The 19,625-nt window shown below is 39.9% G+C and overlaps 1 non-coding gene across 1 annotated transcript; it reads right to left on the bottom strand.

Annotated features, from left to right (window-relative positions):
• Positions 1 to 15,857: 15,857 nt before the first annotated feature.
• LOC141709274 (small nucleolar RNA R71) lies at positions 15,858 to 15,964 on the bottom strand. Its single transcript, XR_012569860.1, has one exon. It is a non-coding gene; the product is annotated as a small nucleolar RNA R71 (small nucleolar RNA).
• Positions 15,965 to 19,625: the final 3,661 nt, after the last annotated feature.

Here is a 19,625-nt window from a genome sequence, read left to right as displayed (position 1 = left end):
CATTCCTAGCATATGTAGTGGATTCAGATAGAGGCAGCCTCAGTATGGAAGATATTCCTGTAGTTAGTGAGTTTCCCGATGTGTTTCCCGACGAACTACCAGGCTTACCACCAGATCGACAAATTGAGTTTGAAATCAACCTTGCTCCAGGCACGGAACCAGTTTCAAAGGCCCCATATAGGATGGCACCAGCAGAAATGAAAGAGTTGGTGAGCCAGCTACAAGAATTATTGGATAAAGGAGTGATACGACCAAGTACGTCGCCATGGGGAGCACCTGTTCTGTTTGTAAAGAAGAAAGATGGGAGTATGCGTCTATGCATAGATTACCGGGAGTTGAATAAGGTGACGATCAAGAACCGTTACCCGCTACCAAGGATAGATGACCTTTTTGATCAGTTGAAGGGAGCAAAATGCTTTTCGAAGATTGATTTGAGATCGGGATACCATCAATTAAAGATCAAAGAAGAAGATGTTTCCAAAACCGCATTCAGGACCAGATATGGGCATTATGAATTCCTAGTAATGCCGTTTGGATTGACCAACGCTCCGGCCGCATTTATGGATCTGATGAATCGGGTATTTAAGAAGTATTTGGACAAATTTGTCGTGGTATTCATTGATGACATCCTTATTTATTCTAAGTCGGAAGAAGAATATAAGCAGCACCTCTGGATAGCCTTGGAGATACTCCGACAAGAGAAGTTGTATGCCAAGTTCACCAAATGTGAGTTTTGGTTAAAAGAAGTTCAATTTTTGGGGCATGTTATTGGAAATGAGGGAGTTAAAGTGGATCCGGCAAAGATTGAGGCAGTTATGAGTTGGGAGAGGCCAAAGACTCCTACGGAAGTGCGAAGTTTTCTAGGATTGGCCAGATACTATAGAAGATTCATCAAGGATTTCTCGAAGATTGCCACGTCATTGACCAAGTTAACCAAAAAGAATCAAAAGTTTGAATGGAGTGCAGAATGTGAAGATAGCTTTCAAGAGTTAAAGCAGAAGTTGGTAACAGCTCCAGTGTTGGTACTTCCAGATGATCAAGGGAATTTTGTAATATTCAGTGACGCTTCACATAAGGGTTTGGGTTGTGTGTTGATGTAACACAGTAAAGTGATCGCATATGCGTCAAGACAGTTGAAGCCGCATGAGTTAAAGTACCCGACGCATGACTTGGAACTAGCCGCCATAGTGTTCGCACTCAATATCTGGAGATATTACCTCTATGGAGAGAAGTGTGAAATCTACATGGATCATAAGAGTTTAAAGTACATTTTTACACAGAAAGAGCTCAATATGAGGCAGAGGAGATGGCTGGAACTGATCAAGGACTATGATTGCTCGATAAATTACCATCCTGGAAAGGCGAACGTAGTGGCCGATGCTCTGAGTAGGAAGGAGAGATTGAATATGATGATAACATCAAAAGAGTTATCTAAAGAAATTGAAAAATTGGAATTGGAACTTTGTGCTTATGGAAAAGTCGAAGAAGTTTTTCGTGCAATGACCTTTCAGCCAACACTAGTGGAAAAGATAAAGAAGTGTCAAGAAGAAGTAATGGAGAAAGAGAAGAAACAGTTATCTGGAGAGGAGATTGATACTCAAAGGGATGAGCAAGGGATACTAAGGTTTTCATCCAGAATATGGATTCCCCATGTACCTGAATTAAAGAATGAGATCCTCCATGAAGCCCACAATTTGAAATTTTCAATCCACCCGGGAAGCACCAAGATGTATCGAGACTTAAAGAAGAACTTTTGGTGGCCAAATATGAAGCGAGATGTGGCAGAATGGGTTGCGAAGTGCTATACTTATCAAAAAGTAAAGGCAGAACATCAACGACCAAGCGGATTAATTCAGCCCCTGAAGATTCCAGAATGGAAATGGGAAAATATCGCTATGGACTTTATAGTAGGACTACCACGAACGAAATCCGGACATGACGTAATATGGGTTATAGTTGATCGTCTTACGAAGTCGGCGCATTTTCTTCCAATAAACGAGAAGTCGTCATTGGACAAGTTGGTTCATTTGTATGTGCGCGAAATCGTACTAAGGCATGGAGTACCCGTATCAATAGTTTCAGACAGAGATCCCCGATTTAACTCGAGATTCTGGAAGCAATTTCAGGAATGTCTTGGCACAAAGTTGAATATGAGCACGGCGTACCACCCGCAGACTGATGGCCAGAGTGAAAGGACAATTCAAACAATTGAAGATATGTTGCGCAGTTGTGCAATCGATTTTGCAGGAAGTTGGGAAGACCATTTATCGTTGATTGAATTCTCTTACAACAACAGCTATCATTCCAGTATTGGCATGCCACCATACGAAGCTTTGTACGGGCGAAAATGTAGATCACCAACAAGTTGGGATGAAGTAGGAGAAGGAAGAATTCTCGACTCAGATTTGGTACGACAGTTGCATGATTCGGTCAAGTTAATTCAGAAAAGGTTGCTTGCTGCTCAAGATAGGCAGATGAAGTATGCGGATCCAGCGCATAAGGACGTTCAATTCCAAATTGGCGAAGCTGTGTTGCTGAAGGGGTCACCTAGAAAAGGGTTGATAAGATTTGGCAAGAAAGGGAAGTTAGCACCTAGATACATAGGTCCTTTTGAGATTTTGAGTCAAGTGGGAAAGGTGGCCTACGAGTTGGCCTTACCACCTCAGTATCGGCATGTGCATAATGTGTTCCATGTGTCGTTGCTTAAGAAGTACAATCCTGACGCTAGCCATGTGATAGAATATGAACCTGTAGAAATTCAGGCAGACCTGTCATTTGTGGAGCAACCGGTTAAAATACTCGACTGGCAAGTAAAGAGTCTTAGAAATAAGTCAGTAAAGTTAGTAAAAGTACTTTGGAGGAACCCTAAGGTCGAAGAGTCGACTTGGGAGTTAGAGTCTGATATGCGTTCCCGACATCCTCATCTTTTCTTAGATTCTGGGGACAGAATCCCTTAAGGGGGAGAGGATGTTACGACCGGCATTTTATGTAATATTATTTGTGGATTGGTATAATATTAAAGTCAAATGAAAATATATTCAATGATTGTACGCTAGTGTGAGTGAAAGTTTCTGCATTATAAATTTGCTTTGTGTAGTACATGATTTTTCAAAGCAAGAGTTTATTTAATTTCTTTATTTTTGATTTATAAGGAATATTCTAAGCTTTGGAAAAATTTTCTTTTAAAAGGTATTTTGTTCACAAATTTTGAAAATGATTTTATAAAGTCTCTAAAAATCCAAGTTATTTTATGATATAAATTTTATAATTTTTGAACTTATATTTTATTTTATAAAAATAAATCATTATAAATTTTAGTTGTCATATTTATCAAATTACATAAGAGACCATGCATGCAAATCACCCTTCTATTCTCTCAAAGGGAAAACAAGACTTTTCCAACCCCACTAACTCATTTGATTATTACCAAATTACTACCTTAGCCTTGCATGCAAAATGGCCTAACTTTAACTAAGGGACATTTTTGTAAGTTCTCACTTCCACTCATCATTTGTAAACCAAATAGCATAAAATAAAGAAATCAAAGTGGGAGAAGTCATTCTCATTCCACACTCCAACACCCCACAAATTTTCTCTCCTCCCCCCTCCCACCTTGCTCTCGGCCGAAGGCCAATTCCCCACCCCCCTTCCATTTTTCAATTCATTCTTCATCTTCCCAAGTGTAAATCTTTTACCTACATTCATCTTATATACTTTCCAAGTATTTTGTGACTTGGAAGTTGAAGTTCCATGGATGCATGTGTAGTTCTTATGTGATCTCCAAAGAGAAACTCTTGATTCTTGTGAATTCAAGAGCTCTCTATGAGATATATTATGTATATGTGCTAACTAAGTGTTTTATGGAGATATCATGCTTTAAAATCCTTTGCATGCTACTGAAATTTCATTATATATTTATGTTTAGCCATGCATGTTAGTTTTAAGACATTAAAATGATGATCAACCATGTTTTGCATGCTACTCTTTTCGAAATCATGTAGTTATGTTTAAAAATCTATAAATTCAAAATATGTGTGCTTGAAATAGATTGTTTTCATGATAAATTTCTTATTAATACTTAAAAGAAGTTATATTTCATGATTATTAAGGATGAGTATTAGGTGCAAGTCGATTTTGCAAGCATTTAAAACTTTATACCTAGCCGAAATCTTGTTATGTGCTTTCCATGAGTTGCATGTTATATATTTGGTTGCATGTTGTTATTTTTGGGCATGGATGATCTCACCCAAGTTTATTTTAAGAATAAGGGAGTTAGTTCAGTAGATTACCATGTATAAGTCCTGGTTTAAGTATTGAGTTGTTGTTAGTTGAGTTTGTCAAGTCAAAACCTTGGAAAATGAGAGTTATAGTTTCTGCAGAAAAATCAGTATAGCACCCTGAGGTTTAGAGTGAGTTTTGACCATGTCATTGGTGTGCACTTTGAGGCCCAAGCTACCAGAATTAGTATTGGGAGTATATAAAAGGTTTTAGGAGTTGTTTGGAGGTTTACATGTCATTTGATTAGGTGCACAAGTAGAATCACAAAATCTGTCCAGCAGGGGACAGTTTTGTTGCAACTTAGAAATAGGGAGATTTGACCATGTCATGGGTAGACCCTCATTAGGCCCAATTGGGCCTTAGTTAGAGGGTATGTCAGAGAAGTTTTTACAATCATAGTTCATAGGGTATGAGCTAGAACCATGTGTCACAAGTTAATTCAAGTCAGGGCATTTCTGCCCAGAAAAACAGGGGAACCTTGGACTTTTAGCTTAGGCCCAAGAAGGCCCAAGCCAGGCCCTTGAGCCACATCAAGCTTGTGAGATGCCCTTAGGTCAGGAGAGTCTTGTGTAAAAGTTTTGAAGGAAAAATTGTAGTTTAAGAGTGTCTAATGTACTCAAGAAACCATAGTTGTCATTCTGAAATTTGCACCAGTGAGCACTATCACTTATCACATCATTTTAGAACACTTAGAAGTGAGTATTAGATCGACCACCATAGTTGTAAGATAGTATAAGGTCAGTAGAGAAAAAGGCACAAGTGAGGGTCAATAGGTTTTGGATAATTTAGGAAAGGCACATCGAGTTAGGAAGCCAAAATTAGAAGACCTTGTCTAGTTTAGCGACCAAGTGACTTAAGTTGTGAGTCGAGATCATCCAAGCCTAGTGTTGCATTATGGTATATATGGTGTTATTTGGTGTTAATATATGATATGTGAATATGTGGCTATGTGTGTGCAATTATAATTTTAAAGGAGAATATAAATTAAGTGCATATAGGCCTAAGTGCCATCCGTGTTTAATTTCGAGTTGTAAATAGGTTAAGTTGGTGAGAATATATTATAATGAGGATTATTATTATTTATGTAGGATCTCGAGACGAGGGAAAACTTGCCATAAAAGTCGAGTGAAGCTCCAGTTGCTCCTACCAGTCAGACCAGACCAGCCTATCTCAAGGCAAGTGATTCAACTTGACCTTCGTATTTACTGCAAATAGTTCATATATATCGATGCAATTATCCTGAGTCATTTTGACATATTTAAATCAAGCGTATCTTTTGTTTATCCTTGAGTTTCATAGAGATGCCATGAACCCTCGAGTACGTATTGCAAGTAGTTCAAAAGTCTTTCATGATAGTTTAATGCCATGATAAAATGAAGAGTTGACATATTACTTGATGGATCCTCTTGATTAACATGTTGATGTTTCCTAAGTATTAATATCTCTTCCTGATACTTGAACCCCTATAGAACCTTACTTTGAATTCTGATAGTCAGATACTTACCAGCTTGATTCCCCATTGATTGATACCCTCTTTCTTATCCTAAAGCTTGACAATTCTGATATGTCCTGAGTTAAAGATTATTCTTCATACCTTAACACCCTTAGTATTCATGAAGCTTACCTTCTTGATGATCCAGCACTTGAACCTTGATGAGAAACCATTGCTTTGAGCCCAAATTGGCATTACCCTTCATATTATCCATTAGCCTCACTAAATCCTCTTGTCCAATCATTGATATATGAAAACCATTCAATTACTTGAATAGAGAATAGTTTTGTGAATCATGGCTCTGATATTCAGTACCTTGTTTCCCGTGTTTCGAGTTGATCTATAATTCCTTAATAAAAATGTTTACTGTTAAAAGATATTTTGTTACAATTCGGCATCAGCTTTTGAAATAAATAAAATGTGGGTTTTCAGTCCCAAAGGGGGATAAATGTTTTCTTTGAATGGTGGATCTGGACTGAGACACGAGTCCTTTCCACACTTATATTAGGCTTAAAAGTTGCCTAGGGATTCCCATTAATGTTTTAGAACCCAGCGAGGTTCGGGATTACTTCGCGGCTGATCACCGGCTGTAATCCGTAGCGTCATAAAATGATTTTGATTAAGACATAATTTTAAAATTGTTTTGATGCAAGCAAAATGATGCCATCTCACATAGTTTTTATCTCTCGTTACCTTTGGTTATGTCTTTCCATTATCATTCTTAAAATTATATCTCAATTTATGTTTTGTGTCATACTGTTAGCACTTGTTGAGCATTTGGCTCACTTCTTGCTTTACCCTTATATTACAGCTAGCAGCTATGGTTAGATTCAAGCAGACTGCCCGTAAGACTTGTGATGCTGATGCTTATGTTCGAGTGCAGGTAGAATAAGTAATAATAGTTGTGTGAGGACTCGGTATTTTAAATCAGATGTAATAGTTGGTAGTGTTGGGCAGTTCCAAACCCTAAACTGTAAGATCTTGGAGTTGGTTGTGTATTCTTCATTTAAAATATTGTAATAGCTATATTTATTTTGCTATTTAAGTTGGGGGTGTGATAAATCAGGAACATAAGGCTTCAATATAGATACGTGGAACACATTATGAATGTGCTTCCACTGCGGTGGTAACGCTATCTCATAAGCAACCTTTACTAATTTTTTAAAGACCTTGAAAGGTCCTATAAATCTGGGACTAAGTTTAACTTTCTGACCAAAACGCACTAACCCTTTCCAAGGTGATACCTTTAGTAACACCAGAACTCCTACCTCGAAGTTCATATCCTTCCTATGTAAATCTGCACTCTTTTTCTGCCCATCCTGGGCTGCTTCTAACCTTTTCTGAATCAACACTATTGCATCTCTGGTTTGCTGAACCAACTCGGGACCTAACACTTTCTTCTCTCCTACCTCATTCCAATACAACGGTGATTTACACTTACGTCCATACAAAGCTTCATAAGGCGGCATCCCCATACTGGCATGGTAATTGTTATTATACGAGAACTCAATCAAAGATAGGTGTTCATCCCAATTACCCTTAAAATCCAAAACACAGACTCTCAACATATCCTCTATGGTCTGAATCATTCTTTCACTTTGGCCGTCTGTCTGAGGATGATAAGCGGTGCTCATATTCAACTTTGTTCCTAGGCACTCTTGAAATTTAGCCCAAAACCTAGAATTAAATCTCGGGTCTCGATCTGACACTATAGACACAGGCACTCCATGTTTGGTAACTATCTCGTCCAAATATAACTTAACCAGCTTCTCTAGAGAATACCTTTCATTGATCGGAAGAAAATGCGCTGACTTAGTCAATATGTCAATGATTACCCAAATAGCGTCATGATTTGCTCTTGTCTTTGGCAATCCCACTACAAAATCCATAGCAATCTCTTCCCACTTCCACTGGGGAATCTCCAAAGGTTGTAATAATCCACTTGGTCGTTGGTGCTCCGCTTTCACCGTTTGACACACATGACACTTACTAACCCAATTGGCAATATCCTTCTTCATTCCTGGCCACCAAAAGTTTCTCTTCAAGTCTTGGTACAACTTAGTACTACCAGGGTGGATAGAAAACCTATAGTTATGCGCTTCGTGTAATACCTCATTCTTCAATTCCGTTACATTAGGAATCCAAACTCTAGATGAAAATCTATACAAACCTTGATTATCTTTTTGAGTACACAACTCTTCTCTCGTCAAAGTATCCAACTCTTGTTCCATAACTCCTTCTTGACACCTCTTGATCTTTTCCATCAATGTCGGCTGGTAGGTAACTTCATATAGCTTTTCCTGACTTTCACTGGGTACTCGAACCTCAATCTCCATTCTTTCTAAGTCGTGCGCTAGTTCGTTTGCAATCCAAGCCATATTCAATCTTTCTTTTCTGTTCAAAGCGTCAGCCATCACATTGGCTTTACCTGGGTGATAATTAATCGAACAATCGTAGTCCTTGATCAGTTCTAACCACCTTCTCTTCTCATGTTCAAATCCTTCTACGTGAATATATACTTCAGGATCTTATGATTCGTATAAATATCGCATTTTTCTCCATACAAGTAGTGACGTCATAACTTTAGAGCAAACACTATAGCTGCCAACTTAAGGTCATGAACTGGATATTTCTGCTCGTGAGGCGTTAATTGTCTGGTGGCATAAGCAATAACTTTATCATGCTGCATTAATACACAACCCAATCCTTTCAAAGAAGCATCACTATAGATCACAAAGTTTCCCGTCTCATCTGGCAATGCTAATACTGGAGCAGTCACTAATTTCCGTTTCAATTCCTGGAAACTTTCTTCACACTTTTCCGTCCAAAAGAACTTTTCATTCTTTCTGGTCAACTTGGTCAATGGGGATGCAATCTTTGAGAAATCTTTTACAAACCTTCGATAATATCCCGCTAATCCAAGAAAACTTCTTATTTCAGTCGGAGTCTTCGGTTGCTCCCACCTGGATACGGCTTCAATCTTTACTGGGTCTACTTTGATACCTTCCTTACTCACCACATGTCCAAGAAACTGTACTTCTGTCAGCCAAAACTCACACTTAGAAAACTTCGCATATACTTGCTTTTCTCTCAATTTCTGAAGGGCAATCTTTATATGCATTGCGTGATCTTCTGGATTATTTGAATATATGAGGATGTCATCAATAAATACAATAACAAACTTATCCAGATACTTATACACCCTATTCATTAAATCCATAAAAGTTGTTGGCACATTTGTCAATCCAAATGACATTACTAGAAACTCATAATGACCATACCTTGTTCTGAATGCGGTCTTGGGGATATCTTCGGGCTTTATCTTCAATTTGTGGTAGCCAGATCTTAAGTCAATCTTTGAGAAATAACACGCTCCCTTAAGCTGATTAAACAAGTCATCGATACGTGGCAAGGGATACTTGTTCTTTATTGTCAACTTGTTCAGCTCTCTGTAGTCAATGCACAATCTCATACTTCCATCCTTTTTCTTCACAAATAGCACTGGAGCACCCCACGGAGAAAAACTAGGTCGAATGACTCCCTTATCCAATAGTTCCTGAAGTTGCTTAGCCAACTCTTTCATTTCCATTGGGGCCATCCTGTATGGAGCTTTGAAAACTGGTTCAGCTCCAGGTATCAAATCAATGGAGAACTCTATTTCTCGATCAGGTGGAAATCCTGGTAACTCTTCTAGGAAAATGTCAGGGAATTCTCTTACTATGGGAATCTCATCCAAAATATGGGTCTCTTTCTTCGTATCCACCACATGAGCCAAATACGCCTCACATCCTTGCCGCAACAATCTCTTTGCGTGCATTACTGAAAGGAACTTTTTATCTTGTCTATGTCCTTGATAGCTGATTCTTTTATTATCTGGGGTGTACATAACAACTCTCTTTTTCTTACAGTCAATATTGACCTTATATAGAGACAACCAATCCATGCCTAAAATAACATCAAAGTCTCCCAACTCGAAGGGTATTAGGTCAACAGGGAACATATATCCTGAAATCTCTAGGGACCATTTAGGACAAACTTGACTTACGGGCACTTTATCTTTATTAGCCACTTCTATGGTCAAAGGTTCACCTAGATCTTCCACCATTAATTGCATTTTATTCACACAATACACAGATATAAAATATTTGAACGCTCCCGAATCAAACAAAACGTTAACAGGTACGGAATTAAGAGAAAGCGTACCTGCAACCACATCGGAATCATGAACTGGAGATTTCTTGGTCATCTTAAAAGTCCTAGCTCTAGCAGTACTGGTTGCTGGTCCTTGGGACACGCTCCTTCCAACATTATCTTGGGTCACCGACTTGTAATTCCTAGCTATATGTCCCACTTTGCCGCAACTAAAACAAGTTACTCCTTAAGTCTCAGACTTACACTCCGTGGAATAATTACCCTTCTGGCCACACTTAAAACAATTGATATTTTCTCGGCACTGTCCACTGTGCTTCTTCCCACATGTCTTACAATCAACCACTGGCTTACTAACCCTCGTCGGGGTAGAATTAACTGAAGTAGTACTGGGTCTAACCTGGAGAAAATTCTGCCTCTTAAACCTCTTATTCTTATTTTTTCCATACCAACGCTGGAACTTCCGACTTGTTATTCCTGATTCTGACCTAGCAGGTCCACTTTCAAATTTCCTATTCATCTCACCCTGCTCCTTCGCAGCTAACCTCTGATCACTTTCTATCACTAGGGCAGCCTGGACTACCGAAGTATATATCTTGAGTTGTAAAGCTACAACTCCATTCTTTATTTCTGGCTTCAACCCTTGTTGAAACCGCTTCGCTTGTTGAGCTTCTGAACTCACATATTCCGATGCTATACGGGCCAACTCCATAAACTTCGCTTCATATTCCGTAACACTCCTATCTCCTTGTTTCAATTCAAAAAATTCCATTTCCATCTGACTCTGGAGATAGTCCGGAAAGTATTTCTCCAAAAACAACTCCGTGAATCCGGCCCATGAAACAGGACCTTCTCCTTCTAGGGCTCGCGTAGATTCCCACCAATAATTCGAATCATTCTTCAGAAAATAACTAGCATAATCTGTCTTTAAATCCTCACTCACCTTGGTGAGCGCAAATGCCTCTTCCATCTCCTTCAACCATATCCTGGAAGCAACAGGATCTACTTGTCCTCTAAACTCTGGGGGCTTCACTGCCTGAAAAGACTTAAAACTAACACCCTGATTTGTCCCCCTCATCTCATGCTGCTGCTGGATTTGCAGTTGCTGCTGTTGGATTTGCTGTTGTTGTTGATGTATGAGCTGCTGTTGATGTTGTTGTTGTTGCTGTAATTATTGTTGTTGCTGCTGGAATTGTTGTTGCTGTTGGGCCAACTGCGTAGACTGCTGACGCAACAAGTTCATCAATTCACTCATTGAAGGATCCCCAGCAGATCCGTTATTGGGTTGAGAGTTTCTCTTTAGTGGCATCTCCTGAAACATAACAGTCATATATAAGAAAATGGATTGCTCCAAGTAGTTTATAATTATGCATCAGGAGAGCGTTGCCACTAAGACAATATCCTCATCCCCAGTTTAATTGGATCCATCCTGAGTGAATGATCATAATCTAAAAATGTCAGCAACAGAATCAATAATAATAATAACAACAATAATAACAACGCACAATATATTAAAGCTGAACAACGAAATAAAGCAGCTACAATACAATAATCAACAGGAATCCAACTAGTATAACTGAAAATTCAACTGAAAAGAAATCATCCAAATACGCATCAAAACTGGCTGTCATAGCAGCCTTCGCCTACTACAAATTATCACAACATAATATACATATATAAGGTAAACAAATACAGAACTCCTGGAAGTCAACTCTGAGCTCTGTATCTCTCTGCTGCAAACCTGGTCTAACCACTACCACTTCCACCGATGAAACCTAGGTCAAACACTAGCCAGTTCACTAGGTCCTAATACTGCACAACCCTGAACTCTGAGCTAATGAAACGGTCAATGGATCTAGCCCTCTCAACAGCCATCTAGGTTAATGCTCGCACACGGGCCTACACCTTAGGAGAAGGGGCAGAAATGCCCTGGAAGGGTGCAATGAGTACCTGATCAAACTGAGCAGCCAAGCCCGGACTCTGATCTCTGATAAGGGATATATTCACCGCTCGGTGAACATGGTAAGGGATCGGTGAAGAAGTACCACTAGGGGCCACAGGAGGTACTGGAGGTCTCATCGAAGAAGAACTGGGACCACAACCGGGAGGGAAATCCCTAACGACAGACACAGACCTATGTACCCAATGAGGACGAGTACCAGATCCAGGGATGTCTCTCATCATAAAGGAAGGAACTGGTGGAGGAGGCATGGGGGTCTCCTCAGCAACAACATCTAGGGTCCTCTCAGAATCTGAGCTATCCGGGTCAGAGGGATTCTCCCGAGATGGAGAACTCGAAATCGCAATAGGCCACTGATAACATAATAAATATACAGGGAAGATACAACCAGGTCAAGGAAATTCTATCAAAATATTTAATAGATGCCAGGGTAACGCCATCGGAACCCTCGACTGACTCTAAAGGTTTGCTCCTCTATATGAGTTGCTGACTCACACCTTAAGACTCACTTTATCACCTATTCGACACAATCCCTAGCCTGGATCAGGGACTTGAACCTGTAGCTCTAATACCAACTGTGACGGCCTCAACCCCCGGGTCAGGAGTTGACGTCACCAAACACAATTACCTGAATAGAAACAACAAGATTATTATTAATATATACTAACTTGACCCCAAACCAAGATCCGATCCAGGTTCAAGTATAATTCAGGTTCACGTTATTACAAACCATTATTCAACATCTAACACACTCTGACTTTATTCAGAAACTCATCAGACCTCATGGTTTGATACAAACTACCTCAGAGGAGCCGGGTACTGAAGGGGCGGAAACACGAGTATGTCTGTCTGGTCTTCTAGGCATCTGCGATATATACATAACAGTTTGCAAGGGTGAGCATAATCGCTCAGCAGTACCAACATATGAATAACAGAATAAAAATAGTAATGTAAACAATAATCGGAACAAAGCTATAATCCTGTCAATAACATTATATAATGAAAATCTGAGATAACTGGATATCACTGACTAGCATGCTTAATCAAAACAACATAGTAGTGTGCTATGTAAATACCAGATTCCAATTTTAGCATGTTATTCACATTTATAAAACCACTGTATCAACTACTTATACCCTTACGGGAATCACAAATCCAAATTAGATACGTAACAGATATGTGAAGACAGCTGATCAGGCTATCAACACCAGACGGCTCTAACTGCCATCCCATTTACTTGTTCCGAAACTCAGAGACTAGCTAGGTCTCTGACCTGCTGGACTAATCAGTTATATATTGTGCGCAACCGAACTAGCCTCTTACGCCACCTCAATAGGCCTACTCTGGCCCCTATGTATCCCATATCTGATCATTTTATCCAGTTTTCAAAACACTTGTACCTATCTCATTTTCAAAATCATTCATTTTACCAGCACACATATAAAATCCATTTCGCAAATCATTTCATACGAGATAGGTACCTTTCGAAGTTACTTTTCCCCAAAACAAGTTGAAAACAGTGATTTATCACTACAGGGGATACGTAACTTAAAACATTTCTGTTCCATTACGAGAATAAAACATTTATCTATTCATACGTACTGAACCATAAAAGAATGGTCAGGGGTACTTGTCTTGCAATGTTTTCGAGACTCTAAGTAACTCTTACACGGACTTCGGATTAAGTGGAACTCGACTAGAACCTATGAACACGAAATACCCTAATCAGTTATATTGACATGCTTGATATCCTCAAACCCTAATAATCCAATCCGATACCCCGACTCGTATAGTTATTATACACATAATCACGTAATCACGTAATCCGAACACAAATAGGGGTAACACGTATAACATAAGTACACACGTTTACACAGATATTTTTAGAAAATTTTGGCAGCAATTCCTTTATTTATAAGTCTTATAATAGCTTAAATTGGTTTCTTGAAATCAAGTATTTTGTGTATTTGATGCGTTTTTCTAGTGTTTGTGCATTTCAGGGTATTAGTTGCATTTCGGGGAAGAATTCATCAAAAATAAGCCTTGGCATGTGTCTAGCATTGCAAGAGGGAAGAGAGGAGCAGATTACAGTGAAGAAACGAAGCAAAAACAGACCATTTTCCAGTAGGGGTCTGAGCGCCCACTCAGCTATTCTGAGCGCCCGCTCAGCTATGCTGAGCGGCCGCGCAGGGACGGGAAATCAGATTTATTATTTTAGACTCCTATTTCTGTTTGGCTTCCAAATTCTGAGTAATCTGAGTTTTATGGGACTCCTATATAAGTAGTTTTCAGAGACGTTACACGTGTGTTGGATCGTTGTATTAATCAAGGAGCGAAGGAGATAAGGAAGAAGACCATTTTAGCACATCGCAGCGAAGAGGAAGCATATTTTCTTGTGATTCTTTATTTCGTTGTAACGTTGGATGCTAGTTTTCTTACTTTGAACCTATTACTCCTGAGACGTACTCTGGTTTAATATAATTAGTTTAGTTATTATTCTTTTGTGTTTATTTATCATGTTTTCATATGAACCCATGATGACGATAACTGCTAACATGGGCTAATCGTGATCATGGGGTCGTAACGGATTTACTATGGAATTCTTTAGTTAGTTGTTTAATACCTTAGTGTGTGATGATTGTATGATATCTAGTATTGGTTGTGCGTATTCGTCTTATATGCGTCGCGAACATATAAGATAGGGTGTTAATCTCTTGTGAAGCGACGGTGGATCTCGAGATTTAGAACTTGCCATGCTAGCATAGGTTTATGTACGAGTCTGCATGATTAGTGGGTAACTCTAACCGTTTTATTCACCCTGTGTAATCAAAAAGAATAACTTGTTCTTAAATCATTATGTTGTCAATTTCTGTAGACATATAGGGACTCAATATAATTGATGCCTATTCAACTTCTATCTTAATTGTGGATGTTTGGTAGAATGGTATTAGTACAATGAAATTTGGATTTTATCAGTTTCGTGTTATTCGATTAATATCATCACTGTTGCATGCTAAGGGTAATAACAATGACTATTGAAGGAAGTAGTAATGAAGTTGTAATCTCATGAGTGTTTTAATATTGTTAATTTGAAGTGTTAATTAAGTGATTAATTTTAGTAAATAATTGTAGTTAATAATTAGTTACTTAAATCTAAGTGTTATTGTCTTAGCATTGAGAAATAATCATACATTGGTGAGTGAGTTTAATTGAACATAATTAGTCTGAGTCTCTGTGGGAATGAACTAGAAAGTATTATATATTACTTGCGAACGCGTATACTTGCGTGAATATTAGCGCGTGTTTTCGCCCTAACAAGTTTTTGGCGCTGCTGCCGGGGACTCGGCGTATTTGTTTAGTTTATGTACTTACCATCATTGGTTGTTAGGACTCAGTGATTAAAACGTGTTACTTATTATTTTCGGTTGTGTTTCAGGTACTTTAGCGAGCGTTTATGCAAACTCGTTCGCGTACTCGCAAGAGGACTTTAGATAAAGCTGAGGAGACAGACGAAGTTCTTGATATTCCGGAGAAGATAGATTTTGAAGATTCGGATTCAGGAAGTGAGCAGAAGGAGCCAGTAATCATGGGTGATCGTATTATTCCGGCAGATCCGGCTCTTATGGACTTTTCTCGGCCTAAAATTGATGGCATTCAGTCAAGCATTCTTCATCCGGCTATCTAAGCTAACACCTTTGAAATCAAGTCGGGCACTATTCAGATGGTGCAGAACTCTGTTTCTTTCAGAGGAGCTGCGACTGAAGACCCCAACATGCACATATGGAATTTTTTTGAGATCTGCAGTACTTTCAAATATAATGGTGTGACTGATGAGGCTATCAAGCTGAGGCTTTTCCCATTCTCACTGAGGGATAAAGCTAAGGACTGGTTACATTCTGAACCAGCTGGGTCATCACTACTTGGCAAGATCTTGCGCAAAAGTTTCTGGTGAAGTTTTATCCAATGGCAAAGACTGCTGCTATGAGGAGTGCTCTTACTCAGTTTGCGCAGCAACCTACAGAATCTATGTGCGAAGCTTGGGAGCGCTACAAGGAAATGTTGAGAAAGTGTCCACATCATGGAATGCCCGATTGGATGGTGATCAATGGTTTCTATAATGGTTTAGGGGCCCAATCTCGGCCCATGCTCGATGCAGCAGCTGGAGGCGCCTTGTGGGCCAAAAGCTATACTGAGGCTTATAATCTTATTGAGATTATGGCTGCAAATGAGCATCAAAACCCAACTCAAAGGATGATGCCTAGGAAGGTGACAGGTATTCTGGAAGTCGATACAGCCACCGCTATTGCAGCGCAGCTCCAAGCGCTGTCTATGAAGGTCGATTCTCTAGCTACCTATGGAGTCAATCAAATAGCTATGGTCTGTGAGCTTTGTGCGGGTTCTCATGCTACGGATCAGTGTTCTCTTGTTGATGAATCTGTTCAGTATGTGAACAATTATCAGTGACAACAGCAGCCTGTGCCAGCTACTTATCATCCTAACAACAGAAATCATCCAAATTTCAGCTGGGGTAATAATCAGAATGCTATTCAGCCACCATATCAGCAAGGTGTGAGTAAACAGTTCAATCCACCTCGATTCCAGCAACCACAGCAGTATGCTCAAAGGCAATCATATCCTCAACAGGGAGGTGCAGCTACACCCACTAGTGCTGATTTTGAGGAACTTAAGCTGTTGTGCAAGAGTCAGGCGGTGTCGATCAAGACCTTGGAAAATCAAATCGGTCAAATAGCCAATGCGGTGCTAAATCGTCAACCTGGCACACTTCCCAGTGACACGAAAGTGCCAGGCAGGAAGGAAGCTAAAGAGCAAGTCAAGGCTATTACCTTAAGGTCTGGGAAAGTTGTTGATGCTAAAAAGGCAAAAGAAGGAGAAGCTGAAGTTGGAGATGAAGAAGCTAAGCAAAAGGAGAAAGCGGCGGAACCAAGGAAGAGTACTGTTGAACACACTCTACCTGAGGGTAATACAGGGGAGAAACAGCTCTATCATCCTCCACCTTTCCCTAAGAGATTGCAACAACAAAAGCTGGATAAGCAGTTCGGTAAGTTTCTGGAGGTGTTCAAGAAACTTCACATCAATATACCTTTCGCTGAGGCTCTGGAGAAAATGCCTAGTTATGCGAAGTTTATGAAGAGTATTCTTTCAAGGAAGGTGAAACTGGATGACCTTGAGACCGTTGCTCTAACGGAAGAATGCAGTGTTGTGCTGCAACAAAAGTTACCTCCAAAGCTTAAAGATCCAAGTAGCTTCACCATTCCTTGTACCATTGGCAAGTTGTCTTTTGACAAGTGCCTTTGCGATTTGGGAGCAAGCATAAATCTGATGCAGTTGTCGATCTTTAAAAAGTTGGATTTGCCTGATCCAAAGTCCACCTACATGTCTCTACAATTAGCTGATCATTCTATTACTTACCCAAGAGGCATAGTGGAGGATGTGCTAGTCAAGGTGGATAAACTCTTCTTTCCTGCAGACTTTGTTATTCTGGATTTCGAGGAAGATAAGAAGATTCGCATAATCTTGGGAAGACCTTTCTTGGCCACTGGCCGAACCTTGATAGATGTGCAGAAAGGTGAACTTACAATGCGGGTGCAGGATCAGGATGTGACCTTCAATGTATTCAAGGCAATGAAATTCCCTACAGAAAATGAGGAGTGCTTAAAAGTGGATGTGATTGATTCCGCGGTTACTTCAGAACTCGATCATATGCTAATGTCTGATGCATTAGAAAAGGCCTTAGTGGGGGATTTTTGACAGTAATGATGAAGATGGCAACGAGCAATTACAATATCTTAATGCTTCCCCCTGGAGGCGAAAGCTGGACATGCCGTTTGAAGCTCTTGGTACTTCTGACCTCAAAAATGCTGAAGGAAAGCTCAAACCATCAATTGAGGAAACACCCACCTTGGAGCTTAAACCATTGCCTGAACACTTGAGGTATGCTTTTTTAGGTGATGCATCTACATTACTTGTTATTATTGTATCTAACCTTTCAGGTAGTGAGGAGGACAAACTCTTAAGGATTTTGAGAGAATTCAAATCGGCTATTGGATGGACCATAGCAGATATCAAAAGGATCAGCCCTTCATATTGCATGCATAAGATTCTGCTAGAGGAAGGTAGTAAGCCAACTGTTGAACAACAGCGCAGACTTAATCCTATCATGAAAGAGGTGGTGAAGAAAGAAATTCTGAAGTGGCTGGATGCAGGAATCATTTATCCTATTTCTGACAGTTCTTGGGTGAGCCCCGTGCAATGCGTGTCTAAGAAAGGAGGTATTACTGTCGTAGCAAATGAGAAGAACGAGCTCATCCCCACTCGAACAGTCACAGGATGGAGAGTATGCATGGACTACCGAAAGTTGAACAAGATTATGAGGAAGGATCACTTCCCTCTTCCGTTTATTGATCAGATGCTTGACAGGTTGGCTGGTCATGAGTATTATTGTCTTCTGGATGGCTACTCGGGGTATAATCAGATTTGTATTGCACCAGAGGATCAAGAAAAGACTACCTTCACTTGTCCATTTGGCACATTTGCTTTTCACATAGTTTCGTTTGGGTTATGTGGCGCATCGGCCACTTTTCAGAGATGTATGATGGCTATATTCTTTGACATGATTGGGAATAATGTCGAGGTGTTCATGGACGACTTCTCCGTCTTTGGACATTCGTATGATGAATGTTTGAATAATCTTCGTGCCGTGCTCAAAAGGTGTGTGGAAACTAATTTGGTGCTCAATTGGGAAAAATGTCATTTTATGGAGCGTGAAGGCATTATTCTTGGGCATAAGGTCTCTAGCAAGGGTCTTGAGATGGATAAAGTCAAGGTGGGAGTTATTGAAAATCTGCCACCACCTATTTCTGTGAAAGGAATCCGTAGTTTTCTTGGTCATGCGGGTTTTTATCGGCGTTTTATCAAGGACTTTTCGAAGATATCTAAGCCGTTGTGCAACCTTCTTGAGAAGGATGTGCCTTTCAAATTTGATGATGAATGTTTGACGGCATTCGAGACTCTTAAGAAGAGTTTAATCACTGCACCAGTTATTACAGCACCGGACTGGACAGAGCCTTTTGAGATGATGTGTGATGCGAGTGATTATGCGGTAAGTGCAGTTCTTGGGCAGCGCAAGAATAATCTCTTTTATGTGGTCTACTATGCTAGCAAGAGCTTAAATGGGGCCCAAATGAACTACACCACTACTGAGAAGGAGCTCTTGGCTATAGTCTTTGGTTTCGAGAAATTTCGATCTTATCTGCTTGGGACAAAAGTGACAGTATTCACTGATCATGCGGCCATTCGCTATTTGGTTTCCAAGAAGGATTCGAAGCCGAGACTCATTCGTTGGGTGCTCTTACTACAGGAATTTGAGTTAGAGATCAAGGATCGAAAAGGTACTGAGAATCAAGTAGCTAACCATCTCTCTAGATTGGAGAATCCCGAGTCTACTTCACATGATAAGACATTGATCAACGAATCTTTTCCGGATGAGCAGTTGTTCACAGTTCAGGAGGAAGAGCCATGGTTCACAGATATTGTGAATTATCTTGTCAGCAATATAATGCCTCATAATTTGATCACAGCTCAAAAGAAGAAGTTTCTGCATGAGGTGAAGTGGTATATGTGGGATGAGCCGTATTTGTTTAGACAGGGAGCTGACCAGATCATCAGGAGATGTATCCCATTCTGTGAGACGGAGGGGATATTACGAGACTGCCACTCCACAGTTTA

This window comes from Apium graveolens, chromosome 2 (genome assembly GCF_009905375.1).
Source record: "Apium graveolens cultivar Ventura chromosome 2, ASM990537v1, whole genome shotgun sequence".
In the NCBI taxonomy this organism is placed as follows: Eukaryota; Viridiplantae; Streptophyta; class Magnoliopsida; order Apiales; family Apiaceae; genus Apium; species Apium graveolens.
Note: the sequence above shows the minus strand (reverse complement) of the source record. Positions and strands in the feature narration are given on the sequence as shown.